The following is a 24,723-nucleotide window of genomic DNA, read 5'->3' as shown; positions in this document are numbered from 1 at the left end:
TTTTGATGCCACCCAAAGATAAAAGGATATGCAGTGCTAAAAATATGTTGTTTTTTCTCCTATAGAATTCTACATCTCCATTCTAAAACAGAAGTTTTGATGAACTGTCAAATTTTTTTTTTTTTAACACCCCATTTTTAAAAGTTTAAGGGTACAAGCAGCAACCTTCCTGCTGAAAAATGAAGAAACCAGCTGCTGTCATCCCAAAACTGTACAGGGTGATGATAGCAATTGTTTTGTCTGGTTGAATTACATTTATTGATCTTGGTACCTACAATATTTTGTTATCAAATATTAAATGGCACTATTTTTACGTAGAGGGTGTGTAATACATAATAAATAGTTCAGGATTAAATGTGTAGTAGTGGTGCTCAGCAGCTGCTGGTTCCTCTGGGTCCTGATTTCTGTTATTGTGCAGGAGGAGATGTGCTCATGGCTTTGCTGAGGGGGGTGAAGGAAAGAGGAATATTCCACCATGAGCTGGATGTGGATGTCATGGGCACTATAGGTTGTCAGCAACATCAAAACCCACCACCAGCTCCTGTATCCCAGTCTTTGTCTCCTACAGAGTTACCCCTGAATTAGGGCACTCAGGGATTGATTGACTGATTGACTGATTGATTGATGTCAAAGGGACATGCACATTATATTCTTTTTGTATTATAATGAATGTTTTCCTCCTAATGGCTTTCAGAGTGAAAAAGCAAATTGACCTCAGTGAGTTGGATGTTCTGTTGGCCAGTCCTGCTGTGTGACCCAAACTGAGTCCAGATGTTTTGGGGACAATTGTCTGGTAGGAGCAGGAGAAAGCTCCTTCTCAGGACAGTGCAGAGAATGAACTCCCTGGTACTGAGCATGAGGTGTTACAGGGTAGGTGATCGTTTCTTGAAGGAAGAGTGAAATTCTGCTTTGACACAAGTGTACATAATGGTTATCTTTGAGTGTTTTAAACTACTGGATATTAGTGGTGGGTTTTAGCTGATTGTTTTGGTTTTTGAGGTTTGTTTTTATTAAAAACTACCATTTTGTGAGTCAAGTATATTTTATGCAATACCACCTCCACTGCTATGTATTGCTTATAACACTAATTTTAGTTTAATATTATTCTGCTGATGTCAAAATCTTGTTTCTTTGATAATTTTCACATTGCCATAGTCCCTGTGGCTATTGCTCAAGTTTCTGGGCCTGGAGCTCCACATTGGCAATGCCAGGGATAATTGTTGGTGTTAAATGGATAACAGTGAAAAGAAAATGACCAATTATAGCAACTGCCCAGTACAACACCAGTTTTGTGACTGTGATCCATTAGTCTTATTTCTTTTATATGTGAGAATATTCCTCTTATCTTCCCACCCCTCCCCAGCCTTGCCCAGATGCAGATCAATCAATTTAACGCCTCTCCTCCAGCATTAATGGAGTTAGGAGGGTGTGATAACTGGAAAGGGTTGTTTAACTCTTTTCTGGTCTCTCAATCACCCGAGGTTGGTCCATCACCACGTGTCCTCGGTTGGGCATCCATGCGAAGGCTGAAGATGTTTAATCTAGTTACCATTTGCACTGCCTGAACTGAAAGCCTTATTTCCTTTTCCCTGCCTCACCTCAAAAGCTTTTCCCCCGTCCTCTGAGGATTTTACTGCTTTTAAAACCTGCCAAGAAATATTCTTGACCAGCAGATCAGAAGTATGGGGGAGGTTTTACAAGCCATTGGTCTGGGAGAAAGGGGGAAGATTGCGTGAGATTGGCTCCCTCTGCCAAGCTGGATTAGTTGGAGATGTCTTTCCAAATGAGCTGATGCACACTGAGGCATTGCTGCATGTCCTGCTGCTGCCCCTGTATCTCTCTTTTTAACAAGTTTTCCAGTACCTTTCTGAGAATTAGTGTGTTTTCCTCAGCTGGTGCTCATTTCAGCAGGTTCTTCATCACACTCACGAACAAATGCTGGGTTGAAGCTTTTCTGGTGCTTGTAGGCCAAGGTGGAACACCAAACCAAGGGACATCTTCAAACAGCTGCAGCCACAGGGAGGACCCTGATTGCTTCTATCCAAGGGTCTCTGTTATCCTGATATGATGGGGACACAATTCCCTGTCACCAAACTTCACGTAGGGTTCACAACTTGCTTTGGTTTCTGTGGGTGCAACCATGGTGTGGAGCAACCCCCTTCCCTTAGGCTTTTCTTCTGTCCCTTTTGTTAGGTTTGCCTTTTGATCTGTCATTCTAAACATGCTTTGACACCGAGTTTGTCTCACCAGAACAAGAAACAAGGGGCTGTGGTGTCCTGTGAAACACCTTTTGTCCCTGGAGGACAAGGTGCTCTGCACTGCTCTGTTCACAGGTTTTACAGAAAGGCTGTGAGTATGTAACAAATCTGAGGAACATTTGTACTTGACAGTACAAAATACTTGAATTTCTGTTATTTATTGAAGACTAAAGGGCAATTTTGAAACTACCAGGACTGTTTGGAGTGTCTTTGGAGATGTAGCATAATTCAAAGTAGATTTTTGTGTTGCTGGGAGATGTAACGTAACTCAAAGTAGATGATTTTGTTGCTGAACCAGTGTTTTATGTCATTTTCTGTCAATCCCAATGGGATAGAAAGCTAATACAATTATCTAGGTTTATGAACAGAACTTGAGAAAAACACCTCTTTTGCTTTGCTAGGGAAAATAAGAAGTGTGCACGTTTTTGTCCTGGTGCAAGAAATAAGACAGAGAAGGGAGAGGGCTTAGAGCCAGAGAGCCTCGAACCATGGGGATGGACTTTGCACATGGGTGCAGAGGAGCAGTGCACCAAAATCTGCCTCCAGGCCTCTCAGGAGTCTGCAGTGGAGCTCAGGGTGCTCAGGAGGTTAATATTGTGTCAGGGGTTGTTTAATTGTTGTGTATTGGTAAAACCTCACAAAGTAAGGGCCTTGTTACTCTTGGAAAACCATGGCTCGGGCCTGCTCCTCCGGCTAAGCACAGAAGGACTCTGGGAAAGTGACTCAGCTGAATTGGAGGTAGAAAAACAAGGTATAGAACCATCATGGGCTGACATCACATTTGTGGTGGTTGGTTGAATCACGTTTGTTGTGCTTAAATGGGAGGTGACTGCTTCAAGAGGCCTGGGTTTTGCAGTGAAGGCTCCAGCCCGGGGACTCTGCGTCCTTCTGCTTCAGAATATTTAGTGAAGGTTTCTGTGATGTCCCATGACAGTGGTGCTTTGCTTTCTCACTCTTTATTCCCTCCAGCTGTGTTTGCTCTGCTGAGGGGCCAGGGGGGCTGAAGTGGAGCTGGCTCTGGTGGCTCGGTCACAGTGGGCTCACTGGGACAGCAGTGCTCCGCTTTTACAGCTGCTAGAACATGAGCACGACTGAAATCCTGGCTAGCAAAGGAAACATTGACTCCTTTCAATGACATAAACTCCTCATAACTGCTGTTAACCTGTCTTTACAGCCATCCTGAGCTTTTCCATGGCATAATGTCCAAGGATATCTCTGCATTTTTGTGCCTCAGGATGGGAAAAGTTCATGTAAGAGTCCATAACTGTTAAATTGCAATTAAAAATCTTCCAGACTCAAATTTTATGTCTCATGGCTTTACAGGATTGGAGACTAGATTTTCATTTAAGGTCAAAAAAGGAAAAAGAAAAGCTTTCTTTTTATTATTTGTGGTGTCTGTACAGGAAAGGTCTTTATATTAGAATGCAGCTGGTCTACTTTTGAAATGGGCTAAATACAGCAGGACCCAGTAAGAACTTTTATATTTTTTTGGGTTTTTTTTATGTTTTGAACATTCCTGTGTTTTGTCTGTGACCTGGAGGAGGTTGTTTATTGCCAGGTTCCTCTTTTTGTTCTCCTCTTTCTTGCGTGAGGTGGAATGTGCATTCACAAATGAAACACTGTTATCTGCAGAGATGTGACTGTCCCTGGAAATGCTCACAACAACACTGGCTGAAATTCAGGTGCTTCTTGGGCAGAATACAGAGTTCATTCAAGCCCTGCTCCAAGGAATATCCACTGGGTCAGAAACAAGGGATCAGACATCCTAAAGCAGTACAAGGATTACATGTGTGATTACTGGCAGATCAAACTCACTGTCCTCTATGGCAAAGTGAAACATCTGAGCTGTTCAAAGAGTTCCTTTTTTATCACCCATGCTCACTGCAGGCCTTTGAACAAAAACCTCTTTTGAAAAGTCTTTCCCAAGACTTTTTTTCACTGTTGCGTGTTAAAAAAGGTGTTTTGGGAAGAGAGAAGTGTGGGACTAGGAAGAACACTGTTATTTTAAAGGCAAAACACATTTTACATGCAATTCAAGAGGTGCTATAATTAAACCTCATGTCTCAAAGATCTTGAAAACCTTATGCCTGTTTCACTGGAAAATATTTGGAAACTATATCACTGGAAAATGTTTGGAAACTTCACTACACGAGCAAGTCCAGGGCTGGTAGAGTTCACTGAAGTTCAGTGATTTTCTGCTGTGCCCTCACAGCCTGTGCAATCTGCTTTTGCAATTACTTTGCCATATCAGTTCTCAGAAATACTTGTGGTGCCACTACTTCAGGCAATACATTTGGATTTAGGGGCCATTTTTGATCACTGATGCAAGTTCAGAGGTTACTCCATGCAAAATCCAGGTTGTCACACAATTAATACAATAATACTGTTTTCCTCTCCTCTACAAATGTAAATACCCTTAGTGCAATTGGCAAAAAAAAAAACCCCAGACAAACAGAAAAGGGGAATCTACAGATGTCAGAACCCCTGGTTTGAGGTGCAAATTGTTGTCTGCAAAATAACAGCCTCATTTGCAGCTTTTTAGTTCAACTTGCCATAAACTTTGAAGAGAAAATTACTTTTGTTTTTGCAGTAAGTGCAGGCCCTGAAGTATCTGGGGAAAGGAAGAAAGAAATTAAAATGGTTTTTTTAGGCTTTAGACAGGTTCAGTGTAAAGTTAGAAATTTGAAGTGTAGATGGGGAATTGACTCTTTCTAATCACCTCAGGTGATCTTTTGGATGGGGTTTGCATGAGGTCCTGTGTGACATGGAAGTGCCCTGGTTTGGTTTGCTGTATCTGGTAGAGAAGTGGCATCTTGAACAGGAGGAATTTTGTGTTTTCTGGTGTAACCTGTACCTGTGGTGGCTGAAGGGATGTAGGAGGAAATGAAGGGACAGTACAAAACAGCTGCATTAATGTCAGGAGTGGATTGGTCGCATCCTTCAGGACTTAGACAAACCCACCAGGATTTATCTGCTCTGGAAAGTGTTCCTGCATGTGAAAAAATGCTTGGGATTTTTTCTCTCATACAGTGCTGGGGGATGTTTGGGTTATTTCCATTCCAAATATATCAATATATATTGATATATTTCCCATATCTTTGAGCAATAAAACATTTGTGTTTCTCCTTTATTACAGTCTTTCTATTTCTTTTTCACTAAGTCTATCATTAATCTTGTAAATATGCCAGAGTGGATCATGACACCACAGCCTGTGAGGGCTGAGGCTCTTCTTTTCCTGCTGCTTTCCTGATATTCCACAGAAACAGCAGTTCCTTCTGACTCAATCAGTGTTGTGGGACTGCCTTGCTGTGTCTTTGTTTAAATATGTTAATGAGACATTAAATAAATGAAAATCTTATTTCTGTGATATCAGAATATGCAGTGTTACCTGGGCAGCCCTCTCCTTGGAATATGTTCTTTATTCTGTACCTGAAAGTCTGCAATGACCAAACTGAGCTTTCTTTCAGGAGAGAGATCCATTGATAAGGAGTGAAGTGAAAAGCTGAAAGCAGAGAACTCCACACCCACTGGGTTCATTTCTGACTGTGTGTGCTTTACAACAGATTTCTTACAACAAATTCTGAGCTCTTCCAGCAGATTTCCCCTGCCCTGCCTGGATCTATGACCTGGGTAATGACTGAGTTAGATCCTGGAGAGGTGGAATTGCACACTGCAGTCTTTGAAATGCTCTGTTCAAAACTGGCCTGCAGGTATTCTGAGAACACCAAACTATAAAATTGACTCAGTATTCTCCCAAGGTTTTCTCCTTGTCACTGTTGCTGTCAGCTGATGCTTCAAGGCAAGCTGGAGATGTTCCAATGGATGCTTAAGAGGCTCTGGAAGTCTCGAAGTACAATGTGCCTTGGGTTGAATGTCTGGAATGTGCTGAAAGAGAAACTTCCACTGTCATCACCCTTTTCACCCACTGAAAAGTGTTGCCTGGTGCTCTAGAGGAGGTCTGGCTGGAGAGCTATCAAATACCTGTATGCTTGCTTAGTCTGTCCTCTGACAGGGATTTTTGCAGTGTTTCTGGTTTTCTTTGGGACATGAAGCTGTTGAGGAGAGTTTTTCTTAACACAGTTATTCTTGATTGTAATAAGATTTTAGTAATGCTTCAAATGACGAACCTCTTCCAGTTTTGGACACTGCAGAGTTACACGTGGAAAGCAACAGAAAAAGCCTGGAGGAAAACAGTAAGAGCAACCTGGAAGACAAGATTCAGTCATTAGAACAGCTTTGTTGGGATGACAGCACTTAAAGTACATTATATTCTTCAAGAACATAAAAGGAAAGAAGAGAGTAATCCCTTCTGTCCGTAGTGGACAGGAATAGAAATTAATGGGGTTAAATAGCAGCAAGAAATATTTGGTTTAGGCTTTAAGGAAAAGCTTTTTGACATTAGGGCTAGTGAAGCACTCAGCTGGGCTGTGTGAGGAGGTTGTGCCACATCACTGAAGGAGATCTGAGCCAGTCACCTGTCAGGAATGACACAGCTACTGATAATTATGGTGCATGGAACACACCAGGGCTGTTTCCCATCTGTTTTCTCTGTGTCTCCTCTCACACTGCGCCTCACAGGCAGTTGGAGCCTGTTGATTTATGAAGTGGCAGTACTTTTGCCAAGTGGGTTGTTTTATAGGTGCTGATCAAGCCTGGGAGGGGAGGGCTTGGGGCACATCTCACATGCTCAGAGCTGCAGGACAGACCCACATTTCCCTACACAGGTCACAGCAGGGGTTTAGAGGAAAGGGTTTCCTTCTTACACCCAAAGAGATTTGGGTTGAGCCTTACTGGGCAGGGTTGTGATCACCTTGCTCTGATATGAGTTAACTTCACAGAGAAACTTGTGGAGGAGAGCCCTGCAATTAGGCCTGATATTAACAAAGGAAAGGCAAAGCTTGGTCTGTAATTCCTGCTGCAAGACCCATTTGGCAAATTTAAAACTATGATCTGAAATATAATTTACTGTCATGCAAGAATTAAATGACATCAATGGGAAAAAAAGATGAATTGTATTCTTTACCTTGGGAAATATTTTGGTGGTTATGCTCAGAGATGTGCATGCCTGTAATTAAATGCCCAATTTAATACATCTCACCTTGATAATTAAGCAATAAAGAAACATCAGAATGTATTTTTGGGTGCTTATAACCTGACTTAGGTGGTGCTGTAAGGCTGGAGGCCAAAGATTAAGTGGCTTAAACCACCTGAGAAATTCATTAATACCTAGAAATTTGCTGCCTGGAGTGTTTTGTTGCCACTGGGAACCAGACTTGTACATAAAACTGAGGAAAATGGATGGTGTTACTGGGAATTTCACACAATGGGCCTGAAAGCTTTAGGTTTCTTCAACAGTGGGTATATCAAGCGCTGTCAGAGAATCATTTCAGACTTTAGTGTACTAATTTAGGATGACAATCTAAAGGGACAGTACTGTTTTTAAGGACACAGGAAAAATACTGAATACAATAAAAATTCTCCACTTCCTCTTGTTTTATTTTTTCCTTTCTTGTATTTCCCTTCACTTTTTTTTTTTCTCCAAAACCCAAAGAATTATGTGCATACTCCACCCAATAATGTGCATCTTATATATAGCAGCAAAATCTAGGTGAGTGCACATGCATCTTATCCCAGTTTTTATCTCTATAAAACTTCTCTCAATATGAGAGAATCACTCCAAGTGAGTGATTTCTCCCTGTGGCTTCACACAGCTCTGTGCACATGTTGGTGCTCACCAGGACTGGACTCACTTGGAGAGAAGCACTGAGCAATTCAGCATCCTGGGCTGGTCCTGAGTGCTGAATCTTAATGCTTTTGTGATTCTCTGAGTTCACTTCATAGAAACAGAACCAACACTAGAATCTTTTCTCTGGCATCCAGTTTTCACCAGAGCTCTGATGGTGATGGATTTATGCTGGGTTTACAGGCATGTAGGGAATCTAAAAAAAAATAAATAAATCAAGCCACTGGAGTATATTTTGACAAATTAAACCATTATACATTTTGGTGTTTTGGGGGTCTTTTTCACCTTTGATTCATTCAAGATTTATGTTCTTCATTTCCCCCTGTTTCCATGCACATACCCAGAATATCTCTCTGAAATTTTGTTTTCTGATTACTGCAAGGTAATGGATTCCTAGAAGTAACACACATACCCCTGTACAATTTTATGTCAGTGGGGACTTGATGAGAGCTGTAGAGATGATAGTTTCAGCTGTCATCAAAGATGTGATGCCTGTCTGTTTATTTTTGGTTGGATGAAATATAATTGCTCTTCTGGTTGACATTAATAAATGGTGTTGACTGGAGTCTGTTCTTCTGATTGCTTCAATGAGTGACATGTATCATCTGCTGATTTTTGACTGTGAAACAAATATCAGGAGAAAGCAGATTATTAACCTCTTGCAAAGATGTGAGAATTAGACCCTATAAAATGGAGTAAAGAAGGGTCTCATTCTCCTTGGTGTTTAGTGAAGATGAATTAACATAACAGGTAACTATTAATTTTCTCTTGATTCATGCTCCCAGGATAGGATATGTGCTTATTTTTAAATTCAAAATATTATTTTAAAAAATGAAACTAAAATATTATGTATAACACAGCAGGAACTTTTGAGTTGAGTCAAATTTATTCAGAAATCTCTGTTCCACCTTTTTTTTTTTAGTGCAAAACTGACATATGTCAGCAGAGATGTGTTTGCAGTTCCAGAATTAGAACTGAGATTTGGGATGCACTAAATGTCTTTGGTTACATTTTGGCCCAAGTTCCGTTTCATTTGAATAAACAAACTTTGGAAGGGCTTGGGGGAAAAGTGATTGAAAGGGAGAGATTAGATTTTCCTTCCCATTTACAGAAAGGAATATATTCCAGGCTCTCCTTATTTCTGCAGTGTCTGAAACATTCCCCTTTCTCTTGTGGCTCTACAAATGTTCTGCCTGGCACTCATCTCATCTCCCTCTGCGTTGGATTTCTAAATTTATTTCCTAATGATTTATTTGTGACATTTTTCTATGCTTACTCATATTCCTACAGTGATGCCTAAAGTTGTGCACTAAAATTTATCTTCAAGTACTTTTTTTTCAGAGAATTTTGTGATACTGAGTTGAAAATGGGGGCAAATGTCTGTTTCTCAACATAATGGAGTACCTGATACCTTCCTTTGGAATATCTAGAAAAATTTCTCACACACACATCTCCTATGTGTAAGAATTTCCCAAAAGGCAGTAAAAATCCCTCTTTATAGGAATTAAGATTTTTCCATCGTTTACATAATCTCACTTAAGTTGTTTTATAACTTAGTAAGATGATTTTATTTGTTGCATTTGTTGTACTGCAGGATTTAGGGAATGCTGCAGATCCAACTAAAAGCTTGGTAATCAGGAACAATGCGTTTTTTGCCAGCTGATATTTTTCTTGTGCCACTTTTAGAATGTTTTTTTCACATTTACTTACATAATATTCCAAATGCAACTTCTGGACCTAGCCATCTTATAAATTAGGAGGATTACTTAATGCTCTGGTTCAAAGTATGGAGAAGAGGAAGAGGGAGAAACGTTCCTGTGCATACAATAATAATCATCATCATCAGTAATTATCCTAGAGATGATGAAAAACTGGGAGGCTTTGAAATAATAGCACTCAAAATGCTCAGGGAAATAAAAGGAGATGTTGTGGGCTTAAGGAGATAATGAGACATATATATTGTGCCTCTACTGGGCAGCATCTGGGCAGAGTACAAAATAAAGGTTGTATGCAGTACAGGCACTTGTAAACACTTAGGAGGAAGAATGTAGGCTGATACAGAGAATACAACTATGAATAGCTGAATGGGAATTAAGAAAGGAAAAAAAGGAACTAATTCTATTAAAGCTCAGTCCTGGGAAATGTATTAGAATGAGTCTCCTCTTTGCCTGGGGCGTTGTAGCCTAGCATGGAGATGGTGTGCCAGATCATTTCCTGCAGTGTGCTATCCAAAGGCAGGGGGGATTATCCTAATGATCAGTGGGCCTGAGGCATTTGTGACTTAAACTTCTTGCTTCATGTAAACATAATGCTGAGGAGAAGATGAATAATATTATTTTTCTGTCACCTTTGTTGCTGTTTGCTGTTGTTCAAGACCCAGCAGCAATATGAGTATTTGTGTTGGATAGGATCACATAAAATTGTCACTCCAAAAGCTGTTCCTTTAGGAATCTTGCTTCTGAACCTCTTGCATGGAGGTGAAATGAATGGGACACATAATTTGAGCTGTGTGTGGTGATACCTGTTCATTGAGTAGCTGTACCATCCACTTGAGCTGCAATTTTTGAATTAAAAGTCTTTGGTTAACAGATGGCAAACAAAAATTCTTAGGAAAAGCTGTATTTAAAAGTGTATGTGTTGTAACCTGCGGTTTGAGGACTTCAGAGCTTGATGTGATTGATCTCACTGGTACCTTTACCAAGAATTTCCATCTTTAGCCTTATCCCTTCTGGTGCTATCTGTGCTATTGATCACAAAGTAAAGGTCAATCACAGATCAGTAGCTACTAATTTACAAATGTGCTTTCAACCTCCAGAACTCCTGCCACACTAATGAGAAATCCCAGTGTCATTAGTGACTGTGCTGAGAAATATCCAAGGCATTGTCCAGGGAGCACTGGGAAACAGCCACATCAGGGTCAGCAAACCTTCCTTGTGCAACTGCTTGCAGGGACTCTAAAACACCCTTTAAAAAAGCAATTTTGAACATGTTGCTTCCTCTGTCTGAGGTTTTTTGTTCTTCACTGTGTTTCTGCTGTAACAATCCTGGCACTCTCCTCATAGTTCACATCTGGGCTATGGAGTTTTCTATTGCCTTGGGAGAAAAGTGAGACCTTTAGATGCATCCCTTGCTTTATCTGCTCCGTGTATTCCAGCATGCACCTGTTTATATTGTTCAGTCTGTAGCATTATGTACATACTAATTACTGTAACTTGAATGTAAAGCAACCTGTGAAAGCAGAGAGAAATAAATGTCTTCAGTTTGCACTCGGATGCAGACGGAAAGAGTTCAAGACAAATTTCACACTGCAAATTGCACACAAGCAATCCCTTTGGAAAGGGAGATTCCAGGGGTTTTGTAGCAATTACACAGCAACCACCCAGCCCTGAGCCCTGTGCCAGGAGCCTGAGCATGTAATTGAAAAGGCACAGATACACTGACCAGCCACCTGTTTCCTCTCAGGATTATAGAAGGATGTAAATATTGCACTTCAGAAAGTCTTAAGAACACGCACAAGTGTTTCCTGATTTGTGAAGAACTTATCTCCAAGGTTACCTGCCCTGGGCTGAGTCAAACACAAGCTAAAATATTTTGTAGATGGTGTGAAAGCCTCAGGAAGTTGACAGTGGCTCTCACTTTGGAGCACAGTGAGTGCTCCATCTCACACACAGGCATTTCCTTCCTCAGGATTCCCTGCCCTCCCCTTCCTCAATGAATATGAAATCCATAAAGGTTGAAGACCCCTTCTGAAGGGCACATTCAGATCTGAAGAGCTGAACATACTCAACTTTAATTTCTTCTTGAGCAGGCTGGAACAGAATGGCTGTCCTCTGAGCTGGGGTAAAATGTGTTTTCATAGTCAGCTATTGAAAGATTGGAGAGTAGCTAATTTGGAAGGAGTTTGTCTGAAGTCTGCTTTATGTCCTAGGTCTGTGCTAAAGGGCAAACTTGAATTTTTGACAAATGGGACCATTATGCTTTTTGAATAATGCTTCTGAAAACTGCCTTTTAAAAATCCTCCCATCCTATTAAAACCATTTGAGATTTTAAATAGGTCAATATAAATACATCAACATCTGTGATTATCATCTGACAAAAGCTTTGCCTGCTTTGGACAAAATAACATCTGAAGTTCAGCCCTTCCTATTAAAGAAGCAAACTAAACAAACATTTGCTGAAAATTCAAAGGCAACAAAAAGCAATATGGAAGTGCTGAATGATAAGACTGATTTATTAATATAAAGGCTTGTCTTAATCTCAGAATTCAATGGCAAATACAGGAATAGTCAGGGATTTGCAACAGGGGCTGCTCCATGAGGGTGGACGAGCTGGGAGCACTGGCAGAAATTAAGCAGCAATTTCCCTTCCTACGCAGAATTCCATTCATAAAAACACCCCTTTGAGGACTGACAGGGAGAAGAGCTCCAAGTGCCAATGTCTGTTAATGTTTGTGGCTCTTGTCTACACAGAGAACTTCTGCTGCCTTTCATCAGCATGACATGCTCATCAAAGAAAACTTCTTTTATTCCCATTTGATTGCTGGTACAGTTTTGGACTAGGAAAAGCAAGTACAGAGATAAAAGCAGACTGTCAGCAGTGACTGAGAGTTGTTTCCCTCTATTTCTGGCTAGCTGGAGACAGATCTCTGTGAGCACTGATGCTCCAGTGACAAATTCAATCCATGGGCCAGGTTTGTTCTGTCACTTCATGCTCCCAAATGCAGCTTTTTGGGGCATAAATTCTTGGGGGTGGCTCCTGCAGAGGGGCCACTTCATTCCTGCTGTTGCTGTGAAACAACTGATTTTAGTAACACCCCTGAGCTGGTTCCAGAGCTTTTGGTAAAATCTGAGTTATTGTAGTCCCTGAGTCAACTCTGGCATGGTTTAGGGCCTGGAAGGGGAGCAGATCCCCCCAGGCAGCCAGTGTGGATTCCTACTGCTTCTTGCTCAGCAGCAGGATTTTACCAATTCTCTGACCTTTTACAGGAATTGTAAAGGAAAGAGAAATACATGAAGTTACAGCACTTGTGGTATAAGCTGGAAGCTTCCAGGTGTGAAGCAGGGTGGCTGTCTCTAATGCAATGATTCCAATATTTATTGTATCAAAGGCAACCTTTTTTTCCTGTTCAACCTGGGGGAGCATTTTTCCTGCTAGATACAGGTAGAAATTGAAATCTGGAGCCATTTAGGTGTTCCCATGTCAAGCTTACTTGGTGCTATTGATGGATATCAGACTTAAGATTTTAGTATTTTCCAGCACTCTATTTAAAAGTTCTAGGAAAAAAAAACAAACCACTCCCCCTACCCAAAAAAACCCCAAACAAAGCAAAACAAAAAATAAACAAAACTGCAATAAATAAAAAACCCAAACAATAAAAACAACCCCCAAAAACAAAACAAAAAACCAAAACAACAAACCAGCCAAACAAACAGCCAAATAGAAACAAACAAAAAAAGACCCAAAAAAACCAAAAAACAAACAAAACAAACAAACAAACCAGAGGATTTTTCCCTTGCTCTCTATTCCAAGGAGGAAATTTGTTCTCCAGATCATCAGCTTCTGAGCGTGCAGCCTTCATCTCTGTCTCTTTCTGTACAACTTGTTTGGTGTGGTTTTTTATTCTTCTGAAGCATTAGAAACAAAATGAGGAAAAAAGACAGACTTTTTATCTAATATGTTTAGATTTGTGCCTCTATTCAAAGCACGGACATCAAGTTTCTTTGTTCTTTTTGCCCCAGTGTACTGTAGGCAAAAGTACAGTTATAACTGCAGCAGTTGTCTTCCATGGAAGACTCTTATCATGTTAACCTATTGAAGTAGTTCTGTTTTCTACCTGAATCCTGTGGATCTTTATGCACATGTAATGATTACTTACATAAGAAAATCCATAGCATTCTTGAATTAGGCTTCAGCTGCTGAGTGCTGCATTTGATCTGCTTCACCATCAAGTTCCTCATTGCTGATGTATTTGATTTTGGAGCTGACATCTGGGGAGCCTGACACTTTCCAGCTTAATTCAGGACCTGGAATCACAGAATGTAAGGGACATTAAAGCTCATCCAGTTCCACCCCCTGCCATGGCAGGGACACCTTCCACTGTCCCAGGCTGCTCCAAGCCCTGTCCAGCCTGGCCTTGGACACTTCCAGGGATCCAGGGGCAGCCACAGCTGCTCTGGGTACCCTGTGCCAGGGCCTCACCTCCCTCACAAGGAAGAATTTCTTCCCAATATCCAACCTAAATCTCTGCTCTTTTAGTTTCAAACAGTTCCCATGAGGTTGGTTTGTTGATTCACGCCCCACACTGCAGAAGGAAGGACTCTGCAAAGGTCAAGTCACTGCTCCAACAGGAAGGCTGAGGAACTGGTGAACATTCCCAGTGCAGACAGCAGACTTGGATTTTATCTACAAAAGTACCCCAGGAAAACCTGAGACCACTTGCTCCGTGAGTTTGAGGAACTTCTGAGTTCTAACAAGCAAACAAACCCCCAAGAATTTGAATTATTCACTGAGGAATATCAAGTTATTGCCCTGCCCTTTTGCTCAACACTATTTTATGAAAGAAAGCTGTAATTTCCCATTCCCTAATCCCTGTTTGTTGTGGAGGCCTGGAGACATCCTTTCCAGCTCCCTTTCCAGCTCCCTTTCCAGCTCCCTTTCCAGCTCCCTTTCCAGCTCCCTTTCCAGCTCATTTGCATGGCAAAGCAGTTATCAGCACACAGCTACAGCCCTACAAGAGTAAGAGCAGGCTTTAATGAATAGTCATGGCAGTCTCCCACAAGGGACACGAGTTGTGTTACTCCCACACCCTGCCTGGGTCCTCCCTCCCACAGCCAGCTCTGCCTGAGGAACATCCCCAGCTCCCTCAGAGCACGGGACTGGAGTGGCCATCAGCACATTCCCTGCAGTCTTCCAAAGGGAAAATGATGAAGTATGTAATAAAGATCATTATCCCTGCAAAAGTGTGTTGCTGTTCTGTTTCTAAGCTTCCCCACAATGTGCTGTATGGATACATTCTTCTTGGAACTCAAATAATTCATAGAATCACAGAATATCCTGAGTAGAAAGGACCAGCTGGGATCATCCAGTCCAGCTCCTGGCTCTACACAAGACAACCCCAAGGATGCCACCATGTGCTCCTGGAGCTCTGGCAGCCTTGGGGCCGTGCCCATTCCCTGGGGAGCCTGGGCAGTGCCAGCACCTCTGGGGAAGAACCTTTCCCTAAATTCCAGCCTGATCCTCCTCTGGCACAGCTCCAGCCATTCCCTAGGACCTGTCTTTGTCACAGGGAGCAGAGATCAGAGCTGCCCCTCGGGAGGAGCTGCAGCCCCCAGTGAGGTCTGACCTCAGTCTCCTCCAGAGTCCTTAACAAATTTGGTCTTGGTTTTAATGAGCCAGACAGGAAGGTCAACCCTAATGAACCTAAAAGTACACCCAGAGGATTGTTTCTATAGCACAAAATAGTCATAAAATCTTTGAGGTTAGAAAAGACTTCTAAGATCCTGAAGCCCAACCTTTGACTGAACACCACTATGCCCACTAAATCACACCAGGGAGCCCCATGACTGCTCATGTCCTCACTTCCAGGCAGATGGGAATGCAGAGGCTGATTTACAGCCCTGCCTGCTTCCATCATATCCTGGAGGCAGGAGCAGGGAAGTGGTCATCCACCAGCTGGGAAAAAAAGAGCTCTGTTACTGCAGCCAACAACTCAACACACCTCCACAGCAGACCCATGGAAGGGCTTGGACTGTCTACATGGATCACAGCTGGATGAAGCTGGATTGACAAGAGGCACCTCTGGTTCTGTGGCTGCACTGCCCTCACCTGTGACTTGTGAAACAGAGATGATAAAAACAAGGTTTACAGCACTGCTTAAAATTATCCTGCTAATGAGCAAGTTAGTCATGCCTTAAAAGTTAAGGAAAAGCTCATTTGTCCACATCAAGATCTTTTCTGCTTTAGAATGGGTTGTTTTTGGGTTTTTTTTCTGTGTGAATAATTTCTTCCACTGGCTGTTTCTTACTGTGCTTAAATAAATAAATAAGTTAAAAGAGCTGAAGTGGAAAAAAAGCAGTGTGTTCTGTTTTCGGCAACTATGACTCGATTCTTTGCTGCCATGGCTTCAGCAAGGCTAGAAGGAAGTAGATGGGCATTCATGTGTGAGAAAAAGCCTATGTTTTTAACAGAATTAGGCAGCTGAGCTCATTTCCACCCCATTAGGATCACTCTATGAGACAGTGCTGCCAATGAAAGTGCAAGAGATTAGTTTTCTCCTCAGTAGCTTAAGCAATGCTCTGGGCACCAAATACAGATCACAACACTTTTCAGGGATATTGCAAAGCTCACGCAGGGAACTGATCCAGATCCTGCCTTTCAATTTCTCAGCAAAGACATTTCCACACAAACACACCACTGTGCCCTGGAAGAGTTTATTTGGAAATGGAAAGAAGAGAAAGGATCTAGATGCTTATTGGAAATCCATTTGCTGGAAGTGTGTTAAAGAATGCTAAGGGTTTCCAAGAAAAGGTCTGTTAATAGGTTACTGAAACATTCCAATAACTACTGCCACAGCTTGGCACCACAGGTCTGCATGTTGTAACAGCATTTATGCTGAGACACACTTATTTTCTATTTACAATGCCATTGAATTTATATAAAGGGCATACTTTATTCCTAATCTCATTTTCCTCTCTATTCCTGCCTATAAGTGCTAAAAAACTCAGATGGATGTTTGGTTGTTCCCCAACTGTTACTGATTTCCTCCTGTTCAGAGTAAAGGGCAAGAAAGAAGGGTAGAGAAAAAATAATTACTGTTCAGCTATTAAAATAACAATATTCCTACCAGAGATCTGTTAGCATTTGCTCCCTAGGTGGTTATAACTTATCCTGAAAAGAAGATTAGAAATGTCCTGCATCTCCAAGTGGCATCCATTCCATTCCACTCCAGATTTACGGATACAGCCACTTTCTCTTCCTTCTTCATCTTCAGAAAATCTCCCGTGAAATTTAAAACTCAAGTGTGTCAGGACTGCGAAGTGAAGTGTGTCTGGTTAAAGTGAAGGCACTCAGAACCATTCTGTGAGGATTGTCCATTTTTCTCATGATTTAGGAGAATCAGCTGTGGGTACTCACAAGGAATCTCTGTGTGATGGGGATGATCTGATTCCCTGGCCATCTAGAGGGGTTTGCTCTCTACACCATTTCATATTGGCAGAAAACAATAATAATAATCACAGGAAAAACAGCAATAATAATGAAAACCCAGTAACAACAGTCCCAAAATCTCCAGTTTCTAAGGCTGGAAAATGACTTAGAGCAATGTAGAATATGCCACAACCATAATAATGATTAGGTTAGGCAGATGGGGAGTCCTCAGGAATGTGTCTGGAAATTGAGCTGGGGGAAGAGAAGACAGCGATGCCAACTGTAATTCCCCAGTTATTCCCTTAACCCGACCAAGAGAAATTGAAATTCCTGCAGCTGAGCTCTGGCTGCAATGCACTCCAGCAACACGTGTTTATGAAGGGTCTAGATAGAATTTATGACCAGCTGTTTAATTCTAATTTCACGCTCATGTCCTCCTTCCGCCGGGGTGTTGAAGTCAGCAGTGCGGTGCCATTAAGGCCATGGATGGTTAGCTCTTATGGGAATGTACATATTTGAACAAATGTGCATTTCCAAATGCTAGAGACACTTGTTGGGGTAGTGGAGGACAGATAAGAGTTTGCTCTGAACAAAATCAATGCCCTACATTTAGCCCAATAATTGCCCTTTTCCAGGATGTGCTTGCATTTTAGCTCAAACAAAAATAAAGCAAAGCAGTTCTATGCCCAAGGGAAGTGTGAGGAGAGCACAGGGGGAGGGACAGGGTCAGCACTCCTTTAACAGCATTTTTATCTGATCAGCCTGACACTAAGAAAAGACCCTTAAAGGATTTTAATAGAGGCATTATGTGGGAGAAAATACAAATAAAACAGCTTTTCAGACACATTGTCAAGCCTATAAAAATGTAGCTCCTAACCCAGCCAGGGCTCTCAGTGTAATCTGAACATACAGCAGTGTCAGGATTACAGCAGCCTGGTTAATACCCCCAGCAGACATTTTTTAAAGTCTCATTGAAATCCAAGCTGTTTTCTCAGTTCAGAATAACTCTTTAAATGCAGCAGTCTTTTTAGTTATTATTATTGTTTAAATGTAGCTGGATTAATTGCCTGCTCAGAAAATGCCTCCGTACTAAGCAATGCCAAGCTGTTCTTAATCCCTGCTGTCAGAGGGGCCCACTGCACATCCACAGGTCTCTATCATCAGACATAGAATCATGGAATAGTTGGGGTTGGATGGGACCTTAAAGCACATCCAGTTCCACCCCCTGCCATGACAGGGACATCTCCGCTATCCCAGTTTGCTCCATGCCCCAATGTCCAGCCTGGCCTTGGACACTTCCAGGCATCCAGGGGCAGCTGCTCTGGGCACCCTGTGCCAGGGCCTCACATCCTCACAGGGAAGGATTTCTTTAGGCTCTGGAAGGGACTCTGAGCTCTCCCTGGAGCCTTCTCTTCTCCAGGCGATCACCCCCAGCTCTCCCAGCCTGGCTCCAGTCCTTGGGGCACCTCTGTGGCCTCCTCTGGACTTGTAACAAGAGGTCTGAGTCTTTCTTGTGCTGGGAGCCTCCAAGCTGGGTGCAGTGGTCACAGACTGCTCCTTCTCCCTCCCAGCACCTGGGTTGGCCAGGAATATCCCTGTGCTGGGCAGAACATCTCCCCTTGTGCTGGCAGAGGACACACTGAGCAGTCAGATACAAGCTCCACTCTCAGCTTCCCTCCCTGCCCCAGCAGCAGCCCAGGATTAAGTGACAAGTCTGGCTTTTTATCACAAGGAAGCGTAAGATTGGAAATGCCAAAAATGTATTCTTATGTGAAGGCTGGCATTTCAGCTGATGAACTAAATAAGGCTGATTTAGGGTTATTTCTACCTGGGTATTAATTTCTGCTTATAATAGAAGCACCAGACATGTGCTGTCCAGTGCAGCTGAATGCAGCTTTATTTCACGTCTCAAAGCCATCTCCTAGCAAGTTGGATTTGTCACATCCTGGACAGGAGGATTATCCTCACAAGAGTATTACCCCTGCAGATGAAAATTTCTGGTTTTTAATTTCTGTTTCTTAATTTCTGTTTCTTCTTTCTTCATACCTTCCTTTTTTTCTGGCTGAGGGACTGTACACACACAGTACACGGTTTTTAGCAGTTTGATATTGCCTCCTGTTTGTGAAGACATACTCAAACTAGTTTTAAACTGCCTGTTGGATGCATATCCCAGAACAGAATGGGATCCAACAGGAAATAGCCAGCCCAGTATTTGATTAATTTATTCAGTGACATTTGCAGCATTTATGGAGTTTCAGTGGCTGCACTGCTAAGGATGCACAGCCCCTGCATTTGAGAGCTAGGCTGGTATAAGAATAAAGCAGGCTGGAGAGGTGACAAGCACGTTGCTTTGCACCCTCCTTCCTGGAGATTAAAATCTTCCTTTGGGAAGGAACAGAAAGGAAGGAACCCCTTTTAGAAAGTGATCAAATGTGTGTTTGCTTTGACAGTGGGGAAACTCTTCATGGCTTTGTAGTTTCACCAAATTATCCCCAAAATCTGTTGTGGTTCCAGTGCTACATTTTCATGCCACTTTGCTTTAGATATAAATGGATTAAACAGTAATGTTAATTGATATATTTATGCATGAGCTTGTAAAAAAAAGGATTTCACACATTCTGAGACTAAACTGCAAGGATGTCAGGCCATCTAAAACTTGGAATTCTGCATGAACCTGAGCTTAGATATGGCACCTGGGGACTTGTTTTAGTGGTGGGTTTGGCCATGCTGGGTCAACACTTGGAGAGATCTTAGAGAGCTTTTCCAACCTTAATGATTCAGTGATTCTAATATTCTACAACATTTCTTTTACCACATCTGACACAGGCCCCCTTTGTTTGTGGGGTCAGCACTAGGGTGCTCCCAGTATTATTAAGTTATTTATTAATCTCTAGCCTCTCACATGGATGGTTTGAAGGAATTCAGTAAGATGGGAGACCCTGTACGGTGCCAGGGTTGTTGCTTTGCTCTCCTGAGGCTGATCACATTCCTCTGATGAGGCAGCCTGTGAGGGCATGGCTGATTCAAACTGACTCTGATGAATTTGTCCCAGCCAACTGCAAGTCTTGTTGCAGTAATACCTTTGACAAAAGTTGAAGTTAAACTGCTCTGAGTTGGGACAGAAATCTCCTTATGCTGCTCCCTGTATTACAACATTAACTTGTGCAGGAGTTGCTATGGGAGTGTATAAAGAGATTTGTGCTCTGTGGGTAATCTATAACTCAGAACTGTTCTCAGGATTTTTAACTCCTTAATTAACTCAAATGTGACCAGTTGGCTCCTATTAAATACACATTCCTGGGATCATCTTTATCACACCCAGTCAGCACAGTCATGAGTACAAAGTGTGAAAATCACACTCTGACATTCCCATTATGGTCCCAGTGTGGGAGAAAATACTCTTTCTGTTTTGTTTTAATTTCCAAATAGCTGATGCTCAAAATGGTTATTTAACATAAGTCTTGTCTGTGTCAGTGTAATGACAAATGTAATCTTCTGAGCTAAATAAATAAATTCTGGTTCTCATTTTAAATGAGCACCTTGGGCCCCATGATTTCCTTTCTGGTATATTTGGGGATGGGAGCCTCTGGCTTTTCCCCTGCAGCATCACAAAGCCCTGCATGCATAAAAAATGGAAGGTTCTAATATGGAACAAGAAGCCAGAACAAAGTTCATCAGAACTTAGTTCACTCTGAGCTGTGCCTGATGCACCTGCTGTGAATTGTAACTTACTTCAAGGGGTTTTCTCAGGTTTCTTTTTACATTTGCATGTCAATTCATACAACTGAAAACTCTCTCTGACACTATCAAATCTCATTGCCTCATATTGCTACCCATTATTACATAAAATCTTCTTTTCATACAACTACTTAGGTTCGGTTTGAAAACTAAAGAGATTTTTTTTTAGCTACACTTAAATCAGGAGATTATTTTTTGCTGGCATTTGGAAATACAAGAGTGTATTTTTTATACTTTATTGGTTGGTATTTGGCCTTCATTTTCTAATGGAAATAAGAAAATAAAGGTAGACAGCTCTTTCCCCATCCATCAGCCATTTTCCCCCAGGATCTGATCACTGGATTATATCATGTTTGCTTTTGGACAAGGTGCTTCACCAGCACTGGCTGATGTGGATTAATTACCTATCACCCACCTGAAATTGTGAGAGCATTGGGAGAAGAAATGAAATTTACGATTCTTGATCCTGATTGATCTTATACTCTGTCTGTCTTCCACATAGAAACACCACCTCTTCTCTGCAGCTCCAGGAAAAAGATCTTTCCTGTCTGGAGGTGCTGGAGGGTAAAACAAACAGAAGGCACGAACGTGAACACCAGAGCAGAGATGAGAGGCAGAATTCGCTGAATTCGTTCATTTTTGTGTCTGAAAGCCACCAGTGCCATAAATCTTGTGACTATGTTAAATATGCCTTGTTGGGATAATGGGATGTCAGCCAGGACAGAAAGGCTCCCAAAACTCTCATTTTCTTCAGTGCAGAGGGCAGAATGTGCTGTGCTATTGATGTGAGTTAAACTGGTGTACAAGGATGCTCAAACTGCCTTACAAGGATGCTCCAGAGCAGGATTTCTAACTGGAGTAGCCAGGCTTGGCCTGTTTTCCATAAAGACTCATGAAGATATTGGAAGATTTAGCTGAGGAAGAGCACACAGCACAAATGGAGATTCAGGCTAAGGCAGCAGACACACTGCAGTTGGCACATGCTGGATTTGTCCCTTGTATGTGGTGGGTACCCAGCTAGTGAGCTGTGCTCAGGCACCTGGTGCTCCCTGCAAATATCCCAGGCACTATTTGTGGGACAGATCACAAATTGAAACCCTAAACCTTGTTCTACTACAGAAAAAAAAATCCCCAGTGTGTTGTGCAGTTCATCATCCTTTAAAGCAGACACACAGAGTGTGCTGCTCCTTATTTCACCTAGAAGCCTGTTTAGTTGCTTAAGTTACAGCATAAAGTTATTCTACATTTTTACTGCTTTTTGCTACTTTCTCTTCACATAATTTCTGAGTGAAATAATTCCATTTGGTTGATTGATTCAGGAATTTGACTGTCACATTCAAGGCATGACATTTGAAAACGCATGGTAATGGACTTGAAATGTGTTGCTGTAAGTTTTAAAATGATTTTTTTGTAATGTTGAGGTGGAGCACTAATATCCCTTTGGGTAAAATCTATTGCCCCCTAGAAACAATATTTCAAAGTTCACTAATATTCATGACTGCCTTCCCCTTGTAATTACATCACTGAAAGAAAACCAATGTGCTTTACAGGCTGCTTGGAAACAGCTTTGCAAAGATTTTTACAACACTCTGTGACAAAGACAAAAGTAGTTCCAGAGCAGATGAATGGCTCAAATGCAGTAAAGATCCAGCTGCAATGGGCTGGAACTCCTGTGCTCCATCTCTGCCTGGTGGCTTTCTGGTCCCATCTCAGAGTGGCTTTCTGGTCCCATCTCAGAGTGGCTTTCTGGTGGGAAGAGTGCAGGGCTGTCCCAGGAGTGCAGAGAGCAGCTGGATTGCCCCTCTGACCTGTTTGTGTCAGGATAGTTCATCTCAGAGCCCAGTAAAGAGCAACTGGTCAGAAATGCAAACTGGGAGTGAAATTATTTATTTAAATTCATTGTTTTACTTCATGTTGAGCTTTACCAAAGCTCACGTTCATGCTGGCAGTGGCTGTGGTCTCCCCTGATGAGTTTTGAGATGGAGGGCTGTGCTCACTGAGGGCAGTGTTTGCAAGCTGAGCTGTGGCCTGAATGTCCCTGCCACACAGAGCACAGGAACCATTAACCCAGTGCACTAAACATCTTAAAATTACCCTGCTGGGATTCTAGGCTTTCAGTAGTGTTCATTTTCATGTTTGAGGAGCTGAGGCCAGTTTTGCCTGATGACTGCACAGCAAAGCTCACCTTGTGAGTGAGAGGAGCACCAGGCAACTGCTGGCTACACCTGCTCCTCAAAAAAGGAGTTTTTTCACTTGATTCCAGGTGCTGCAGTGCTTGTGACATGCAGCAAACCAAAAATGGTGTGAGTCTGTGTCCCAGAGAGGGTTGGCAATCAAAAATATCTTTGTTTTTTGTTTTGTTTTTACTGCAAGCAGAGCATGAATTACCTTTAGAGAGGAATGAATGCAAACCAGCAAAATGAGATGTTCACCATCTCTTCACCACCACTACCAACACCATGTTTTAACCTCAACAGGGCTACAAGTTAGAGGTGGAAATTGTGTGTTTGCAATTTTAAGTGGTGATGAATCACTAAGCATAACAAAAATTAGTGAGCAGCTCACCTGATAAAGAGGAGACAGTTTCTGCAGACTGTCACTTCTCAAGGACAAATAATGTGTTTTACAGGGAGAATGCTTCAGCCAGAATAATTAGCGAAAATACAGATGAGAGCTGTATGTCTGATGGAGTTACCCTCTGCTGTCGCTCTCAGAGGGCCCTCTTGAAAATTGTATCTTTAATGGATGTTATGGAGATTTGAAAGAAAATTTGAAACATGCGACTTTTTATCTGCTTTTGATGTTACACGCAGCTGCTTTCATCTCGGAGGATAAAAGTAATTGAACAATAATCCCAAAGAGAGTCAAATACACAAATCAATAAACTGCTCTCACAGGAGAATTTATTCTGATGAGCACACTGGTACCTTGCACTTCCCCAGGCTGTGAGGTTTCCATTAGGTGGTCTTGTTCTCTTTAATACAGATAGTGTGCCCTGATTGGGAACATAAACAATGAATGAGGCAGATCTACTCGCTGAGTATCACCAGACAAGAACAGCTTTCTGCCTCCTTTGAGTGACATCCTAAATCTTAATTGAGTGTTGAAAGCTTGGCACTGTCTTTTTATTTTTGTGTTCTTTTGGGAAGAATAATGGAAGGCAGGGGTTAGTGCTTCCATTAGACACAGTGAGAGTGAAGGCTGGGGTTAGGCAAGATCCCTCTGTTGAACGTTTTCCTACCTTGTCTCTGATGTACAGAGGAATTTTTCATCTTTTGTATTCCTTTTCTCTGCAATGCTTTCCAGTAATTTCAGAGTTTGGTTGATTGTTTTGTTGTTGTTGTTTTTTTTTAATCTATTATGATTTATTCTGCTGAACTTTTTATGTGCATTCTTTAATAAATCCCAGAATGGGTCAGGCTGGAAGGGACCACGGTGGGGTCATCTGGTGGCACCTCCCTGCTCAGGCAGGGCCATCCCAGAGCCCAGGGCACAGGATTGAGTCCAGATGGCTCTGGAATATCCCCAGGAGGAGACCCCACAGCCTCTATGGGCTCTGCCCAGGGCAGAAGTTCTGCTCCTGTGCAGGGGGAATTGCTGGGCTCAGCCCCTGCCCGTGGCTCTGGTGCCATTGCTGGGCCTGGAACAGAGCCTGGGCCTGGGGCAGAGCCTGGGCCTGGGGCAGAGCCTGGCCTGGGGCAGAGCCTGGGCCTGGAACAGAGCCTGGGCCTGGAACAGAGCCTGGGCCTGGAACAGAGCCTGGGCCTGGGGCAGAGCCTGGGCCTGGGGCAGAGCCTGGGCCTGGGGCAGAGCCTGGGCCTGGGGCAGAGCCTGGGCCTG

The 24,723-nt window shown here is 42.3% G+C and overlaps 1 protein-coding gene and 1 long non-coding RNA gene across 13 annotated transcripts in view; one reads left to right on the top strand and one right to left on the bottom strand.

The window, feature by feature from the left end:
* Window positions 1–24,723, top strand: part of PTPRT (protein tyrosine phosphatase receptor type T) — a 432,610-nt gene that overhangs the window by 253,264 nt on the left and 154,623 nt on the right. The window lies entirely within an intron of this gene.
* Window positions 235–24,723, bottom strand: LOC111938277 (uncharacterized). Its single transcript, XR_015276884.1, has 6 exons — window positions 24,125–24,723; window positions 21,299–21,440; window positions 13,877–14,024; window positions 13,499–13,625; window positions 8,414–8,620; window positions 235–6,462 (listed from the first exon to the last, which is right to left on the bottom strand). It is a non-coding gene; the product is annotated as an uncharacterized LOC111938277 (long non-coding RNA).

The sequence above is a fragment of the Cyanistes caeruleus genome, chromosome 16 (genome assembly GCF_971803275.1).
Source record: "Cyanistes caeruleus chromosome 16, bCyaCae1.hap1.1, whole genome shotgun sequence".
Lineage (NCBI taxonomy): Eukaryota > Metazoa > Chordata > Aves > Passeriformes > Paridae > Cyanistes > Cyanistes caeruleus.
Note: the sequence above shows the minus strand (reverse complement) of the source record. Positions and strands in the feature narration are given on the sequence as shown.